Source organism: Elephantulus edwardii, unplaced genomic scaffold, assembly GCF_000299155.1.
Source record: "Elephantulus edwardii isolate Elephantulus edwardi_28Jun2011 unplaced genomic scaffold, EleEdw1.0 scaffold00135, whole genome shotgun sequence".
NCBI classification, from domain to species: Eukaryota; Metazoa; Chordata; class Mammalia; order Macroscelidea; family Macroscelididae; genus Elephantulus; species Elephantulus edwardii.
In genome coordinates this window covers 6,724,742-6,732,975 of record NW_006399885.1, presented here as the reverse complement: position 1 = coordinate 6,732,975, position 8,234 = coordinate 6,724,742, and the positions used below count along the sequence as shown (strand labels likewise).

Genomic DNA, 8,234 nt, shown 5'->3' with positions numbered 1-8,234 from the left:
ATTCGGATGGCGGGGGAAGAAGAACAAACTGGGGAGGAGGGTAGAGAGAATGGTGAAGCAATGAAGGAATGAAAACCCAAAATCCCTGTAAATGTTCATTAAAATTAATAAAATTTAATAATTAAAACAACAACAACAACATATAACACAGATCTATGTCTATGTATACAGAGAGGAAAGAGAGAGATCTACTTCAAGGTCCAGGATGATGCTATTACGGGACTGGTAATTCCAGAATCTGTAGGTTAGGCAGCTGGCTTTTGCAGTCTTAGATGCCAAGACTAGAATGTAGGTCACATCATCTAGGAAACTCTCCTTTTCAACTGATTGGCTTTCCTATCCAATAACAACATGGAAAATTATTACATCGTATCTCATTGTAGAAAAGCAGGTAGCCCAGTGTTTGCCAAACCACAGCACCATTGGATGAACCAAGTTGACAAGTGACATTGACCATAACTCTGTGTGTCTCCTGCTGCTCTTATCTGCCCACCATCCACCTCACGTCCTGCCTGCTTCTGCTGGAGCCAGCATGTGAGTCTCCCTCCTCTTGAGAGGAGCCCTTTCTCCTCAGCAGCCTCAGCTGTACACTAGAGGCAACATGGAAAAATTGCTTGCCATGCCAGGATGGTCCACTTGCATGCTACTAATTAGAAATGAATTTCTCCTCTGAATACACTTTTACCCAGAACAGCTATTAAGCCACGGTGAATGCTGATGCTCAGAAAAACTCAGGGCTCAGAAGACACAGGAGGAAACATCAGAACTTCACTCCAGCTCAAACCTGTTTGTGCTGAGAATGCTTCAATCCTCCACTGGTTTACCCTGTGCTGCTGGCCTCTGAGCTCAGGCTGAAGCCTCAGCTTCCCTGGGTAAGTAGGACATTGGAAAGCCAGGGATAGGCCATTGTACAACAGGGCACAGCTCATGGGCAAGGGCTGACACTTCTTCCTGTCTGGAATCTGTGCATTTGACATTGGTAGGCTTTTCCTGTGTGAGCAGTGGGTCCTCCTATAAAACAAGGACAGGTATCAGGGACAGGGATCACATTCACTTCAGGGAGAGAGACATGCTCAAGGAGGGACCAGGGATCAGGACCAGCAAAACAGTTTTCGGGGTGTTTTGTTTTGTCTTATTTTCAATCCCTTATAGAGCCTTTAACAAAGGTCTTGGTTTGGAGGATACTTGGCCGTCCTCACTCACAAGAGTGAACCAGATAAGGACAGGGACCTAGGAATTTAAGGCTGGGCTGAGGTCTAGCACAGGTTAAATGGGCTTGATCCAGCTCAGGCTAACTGATCTAGAGACAGAAGGTGCTGGTTCTGATTCTGGTACCATTGAAACCACAATGATTTCACACTGCACCTTTAAAGACCAAAAGAACCCTGGTGGAATAGTAGGTTAAGCACTGGGCTATTAACCAAAAGATTAATAGTTCGAACCCACCTGCCACACACCAGGGAAGAAAGATGAAATTTTAAATTTGCATAAAGATCAGAGAGTTGGAAGCCCAATGAGGTTATCTTTCAGGATCGTTGTTGTTGTGTACCGTTGAGTCAGAACCGACTCATAGCTGACCCTCCAGCAGATTTTCAGAGGCAGTTAATCATACAGGAGGAGATTGCTCATCTTTCTCCTGCAGAGCAGCTGGTGACTTTGAACCATATGCTTTCAGGATTGCAACACAGCTTCTTGCCACTGCGTCAGAAACCACTCAGTGGCTGTGAATGGTTTGTTGTCTTACTTAGGGTTGGTTAGAGAACTGAGACGGGGTTAGGGAAAGATTGACTTGTGTGAGCCTGGCTTGCACGATTGTGGAGGACTTGAGGGTCAGGGGACAAGAATTCTAGCAAAATGCTTATCAGAAACAGAGCTTATCCTAAGGAAATTGTGTCTTTGTCCTCAAGCTCCAATCACCTGACAGGGATCCCCACCACTCTACAGAGCGTGCCCCGCTTTTCTTGAAGTTGTTTATTTTCTGCCATGCATCTGTGCATAAAGTGATTGCAATTGCTTTACAGCAGCTGGGCTAATTGCTGGACCAAGCAACTGGGCACCACTGCCTTGCTGCGTGGGAGTCAAAGGCAGGGGAGCAAACAGTGCAACTCCCTTCTAAAACATGACGATACTCACCTCATCTGCCCTCGCTGCCTGGCCTGCTGCCCCGTAGCTCAAAACTCACAGTCACAGCCATGAATGACACAGGATGGTTTCAGGGGTAGAAGGAAGTTTGTTCTAATGCAGACTGATGGCCTAATGGGTAAGAAATGTCACTGTCAACCCAAAGGAAGGCAGTTCAAATCCACCAGATGCTCTGTGGGAGAAAGATAGGCAATCTCTTGTGTAATTAACAGCCTCTGAAAAACCACTGGAGGGTCAACTATAAGACAATTCTAAGTCTACAGTAATATGAGTTTGAGCTTCCTACTGTGGCCCTCACCCAGTCTCAAGGCTCATCTCCCCTATGTTCTCTCTCTCTTTCTCTCACGGTTCCCTTAATATAAAAAATTCCACCTGGTAAGTTTTAGGCCCATGGCCAAGAGGGACCAGTCCTTGGAGAAGGACATCATGCTTGGAGGGGTAGAGGTACAAGTCGGGAGAGGAAGACCCAGGATGAGAGAGATTGACTCAGTGACTAGAGCAATGGGATTAGGTCTGTTGAGATGATGAGATTGACTCAGGATCTGGCAGGGTTAGGAGCTAATGTACATAGGGTTGCCAGAGTCACAGGTGACTCAATGTCATACAAGAACAACAAGGTTAAGAAATGGGCAGGGGTTAGGCAGATGACGGAGAGAGAAGTCAGGTTCTCAAAGGACTCTGTAAATTTCTTTTGTCTTGTTTCTATTTTCCTTTCCTCCCTCAGAGGCCCTCTCTGCAGAGGAAAGCTCTAGGTCGAGACACAAGGCAAAGCACACACTTGCCATGCGTATTTGTGAAGTCTGATGTGATTCTGGAGCAGCCTGTTCCTGATACCCTGACCTCCAACCCCTTTCTCTCTTCCTTCCTGCCCTCACTTTCTCTTAATCTTCTTCACGGGGACTATGTAGGGGGCTGGTAGGTCAAGAGAGAGAGGAGGAATGAAGAAAGTGTGGACAAAATCTGGGTTGCTTCTCATCAAATGATTTTCACCATCCAGTTTGTCTTGTAGAAAATAAAACAAAACAAAAAAAAGTTGTACAAATGTTTTCTTAAGGAAACTTGGGTGGCCTAGTGGCAAGAAGTTGCACTACCAAAAGCTCATGGTTCAAATCCAGCACTTGTTCCACTGGAGAAGGAGGAGCAATCTCCTCCTGTGCCAGTCAGATCTGATTTGACAGTATACAACAAGAGAAAAAAGAAAGAAATAAGAAAACAAATAAAAAAACTACAAACTACAAATGTCTTCCTTGCTTCCAATATGCTTAACTGTGAAGAAAAATCTAAGGTGTGGATGAGCCACCACGTGGTTAATGAAATGGCCTTTGATGTCTGTCTCTCACCTACAGTTTCACTGAGGCCCAAACATCTCCACCCCCACGTTACCTACCGGGCAGGCCCTGGACCCTGGAGAAGGGGGGCTCACCTGCCTGGTTTCTCTGTAGAGTCCTTTATAAGCAGGTCCTGTTCCCTGAGAGCCTCCTTGCAGGGCCTTTGAAGTTCACCTTCCATGATGTATTCCTTATCTCTGACCTTTTCTCTCTAGACCTCAAAGCCCGGTTAAGGCAGGACAGTTTTCTCAAGACTGAATGTCCTCTGTCCACTTCTCTTTATCCCAAAAGAACACTCACTCCCTGTCCCAGAGCCCTAGGCCAGATTTCTCCCTGGAGGCCAGAGCATTCTCATGTAAATGAATCCTGCTCAAGGCTGACCTGGGAGGTGAGAACATGCAACAAGACAAGCAGGCCTGTCTGCTTTCAGACCAGACTCCTAGGCTTGGGTGAAGTGAGGATGATTTTTTAAAATAAGGAGGGAAGGGCGAGAAAAGGAAATGGGAAAGACCTGGTGTGAAAAAAATAATATATATGAACTTTGTAAGTGAACCAGTATGAAAGTAAAAGTTTTCTTTAAAAAAAAACCCAAACAGGCCATTTCTTTCCCCTCCTGATTCCAAAGACATATTCTTGCAGATTTCGTTTTATATTGATTCACATGGAGCCCTGGTTAAGCAATTGGTGGCTAACTGCAAGGTTAATGGTTCGGATTTACCCAGTAGCTCTCCAGAAGGACCTGGCAGTCTACCGCCGTAAAGATCACAGCCTGGAAACCCTTATGAAGCGGCTCTACTCTGTCCTACAGAGTCACTATGAGTCAAAATGCTAGGAGTGGCTATTCCTTGGAAAGGAACAACACACTTGGAAAGGTGGAAGATCAGTGAAAGAGGAAGACCCCAATAAGATGGATTGACACAGTGACTGCAGCAGTAAGGTCAAGTGTATCAGAGACGATGAGGATGGGACAGGATAGGCTCAAGTTCAGGTCTGTTGTTCTTAGGGTCACTATGAGTCACACTGGACTGAACAGCACCTAATAACAGCAACAGAGGCTGAAAATCAGCCACTGAGTCCGTCTTGCCTATGGATGATCTTCCACGGATGGTGGATGATCCTCTATCTTTTCAGTGCTATAGATCCTCACAGGAGGGGATGACCCATCTTTCCACCCCAGAGAGGTTGGTGCATTTAAACTACAGACTTTTCTGTTAAGCCCACTGTATCACAAGGGATCCTTAGTCACAATATAGTAATTCCATATCTAAGCAACTGTGCTGTGCTCTCTCTGTGTGTGTGTTACTAAAAGAGAAACAAACACACACACACACACACACACACACACACACACACACACACACACAGAGATTTTCATTTGTCCTCCAAAAGGTTGTCAAAGGGTAACAGTTGCATATGTTCCTTTACAAAGGTGAAGGTAGAACAAATATCTCTGTACAGCTCAAGGAGGCCTGGTGGTGTTTTGAATTAAGTATTAAGCTACTAACTGAAAAGTTGTCAGTTCACACCCACCAACTGCTCTAGGATGACAGATTTGGCAGTCTGTTTCCATAAAGATTTGTTGTTGTTTTTTTTGTTGTTAGATGCCATCAGTTAAGTACCACTCATAGTGACCCTATGAATAACAGACCTGAATCGTATCTTATCCTGTGCTATCCTCATTATCTCTAATACACTTGAGCCCATTGCTGCAATCACTGTGTCTGTCAGTCTATCTTGTTGACGATCTTCCTCTCTTTTGCTGACTCTCCACGTCTCCAAGCCTGATACCCCTTTCCAAGGAATAGCCTTTCTTAGCAATATGTCCAGAGAGATGAAGCTCCACTATCTTTGCCTCCAACGAGCATTCTGGCTGCACTTTTCCCAAGGCATATCTGTCTGTCCATTCTTTTGGCAGTCTATAGGATGGATATTCCATACTCTACACCAATACCACAACTTAAAAGCATCAGTTCTTTTTCTGTCACCTTATTCATTGTCCAGCTCCCAAATGGACAGAAAGTGATTGAAAAGACCAGGGCTGGAATCAGGCATACCTTAGTTTCCAAACTGACATCCTTGCTTTTCAATATTCTGGAGAAGTCCCTCACAACAGACTTGCCCAATGCAGTATGTCTCCTGATCTTCTGACTGCTGGGTATTGATTATGCATCTAAGTAAGTGAAATCATTGACAGTTTCAATCCTTTCTCTGTCTATCATAATGTTACCTATTGACTCAGGAGTGACCTATTTTCTTGATGTTGAGATGTACAGTCCTGGACACTCAAGTCTGGGGAAGATCTGTTCTGTTCTCTAGGGTCACTGTGAGTTAGAATCCACTGGACAGCTTTGAACCTTTAACACTGTTCCCCTTTCTCATCACATGGTAACTCAGTGTCATTTGCAATTGTGGAAAACCATTCTTAGCATTTTTAGAATACCTTGTCCCGGAAAGATGCATATTCACAGTGGGACAAAGCTTACAGAATTCAACTCTTGAGAAGAAAATTCTTCCTGAACATAAACACCACGATTCTGAAGCTTATCATACAGTGTCCTTGACCATACAAACAAAGAAGAGAAAAAGACAAGGATATGTCAAATTAGAAGCTCAAATCAACTCTATTGCTGAACTCCCACTGCTGTTAAGTCAATTCTGACTCACGAAGACCGTCTGTTGATTAGGCTTCAGAGGCTACAAAGCTTAACATCCTTACTCCAAGGAGCAATTGGTGTATTTGAACCACCAATCATCTGGTCGTTAGCCTAGCATATGATGCACTACGCTAAGAAGGGCCAGTCCCTGGAGAAAGATATCATGCTCTGTACCGCAGAGGGCAGATGCAAAAGAGGAAGACCCATCCGTGAGATGGATTGGCACAGTAGCTTCAAAAAATGGGCTTAAGCACAGTAGAGGCTCTGAAGATGGCACAGGATCTAGTGGGATTGCTACTTTGTGTTGCTATGAGTCAGAGCCATTCAATCCCACCTAACAACAAAGTTTCAAAACCATGTAAATAGAAATGGCTGGCAAGTGTTATGTCCAGTAAAGCCCCAATTTCAAGCCATTGCATTTCTGTGTATAATGTAAGTTGCAAGAAAAACTCATTGCCCTCGAGTTGAAAGTCATACTGGGTTCCGAGGCTATAAATCACACAGAAGATTGTCTATCTTTCTCTCTAGGTGCTGTTGGTGGATTTGAACCTCCAAAGTGGTGTGGACTTTTTGGTTGGCAGCACGAACAAATCACAGAGCTTCTTGTAAGGCAAATTTTTTGTTGAGTATCATAGAGACAGAACTGACTCATAGCTCACCCTCCAGCAGATTTTCAGAGGAAATAAATTGCATGGGAGGAGACTGCTCATCTTTCTCCCCTGGAGCAGCTGGTGGATTCGAACTGTGTCCCTTCAGGTTAGCAGGGAAACTCCTTAACATCAGGCCACCAAAGCAAATAAAGCTTCAGGTGAGTGCAGTTCATCTGTGCATATATGCATATGTAGCACAGGCATACATGTATCTTCTGCTTCTCCAAACTACTCCCAGGTGTTGATAAGCCTAGAGTGGAGTGATTCCATCAAGCGTCAAGCTTACATATTAACAGTCACTTTACACAGAACAGACCCCAGCATTGGGCTGCTCTCTGGGACAAGGTTTTTCTTTCTTCCCAAACCCTCAGTCAGGAATGTTGCAGAAATCACGGACTATCCAAGCCTCTTCGGGCAGAACAACCCCAGAAGGAGTGCAGAAATTACCGTCAGTGTCCTGAGACACTGGAGGTCTATCTCCAGCCTTAAAAGCCTCACCTGTGTGTATGGGTCCTAAGAGCCTCTGTCCTTTTAGCCTCTAGCCTGAGCTCTGTGACCTAGTGCTGGCTGGGCAGTGGAGTCTGTGACCTCCACATCCGGTCACTGAAATCTGGGTTAAAACGTCCTGTCGCTCCCACAGGACCAGCCACCCTCCAGCCTGGGTACTGCTGATTTCTCGCTCCTGAGAGCTGCTAACCTCTGGTTAGCTGGTTGATGGCTGGGGCTTGTGGAGGAAGATTCAGGACTGTAATGGCAAGGATTCGGCATCCCGAGAGAGGGGGCGCTCTTCATTGAACAAAAACCCAGATGTAAACAGATCTGCTCCATGCCCGGTGGATTAGTATTCCACGGTAAAGTCGGACTCAAGCAGCTTGGGAAAAGGGGAAGCCGATTGCCAAACCCAGAAGAGTGCATCAGAGGAATGAATAACAAGTGCTGGCTTGAAATGATGGGCCCATTGTGGAGAGAGGGAAAAATTGGGATCCATGATAAACCGCAAACACAGCTGACCAGCTGGTCCTTCTCACTCACAGCGACCCTCCAGTGGGTTTCTTAGGCTATGAATGTTCTGTGGGATTCTTGTTCTCATGGGTGGTGGATTTGAACCAAAAACCTGTAGGCCAGCAGCTCAACATTAACACTGTGCCAAGAGAGGGAACAGGAAGGCGGGTGAGAGTGTTAGCTTTTGAATTCCACCATCACCACTCTCGTTTCTGGAATCAGCCCGAGGGTGTGTTGCCTGCACACGCGCGCGCCCACACACACGCAGATGCACACACATACCCGACCCGAGGGGGGTTAGGGCGGCACGCAAGCAGCCTTTTCGGGCGGCCAGCGGCTCGGTTCGCAGTGCAGCGAGAGGGGCTCAGGTGGGCCCGGGATCTGGGTGACAGCGGCCTGGCGCGGACTGGGGCTGACGCCAGCGCTCAGCCCGGTTGCCATGGAGACGCGCGCGGCGG

At 46.1% G+C, this 8,234-nt stretch overlaps 1 protein-coding gene across 1 annotated transcript in view; it reads left to right on the top strand.

Annotated features, from left to right (window-relative positions):
- The window catches only part of AMER2 (APC membrane recruitment protein 2), a 16,127-nt gene that overhangs the window by 5,923 nt on the left and 1,970 nt on the right, over window positions 1–8,234 (top strand). The gene's annotated exons all lie outside the window — the stretch shown is intronic.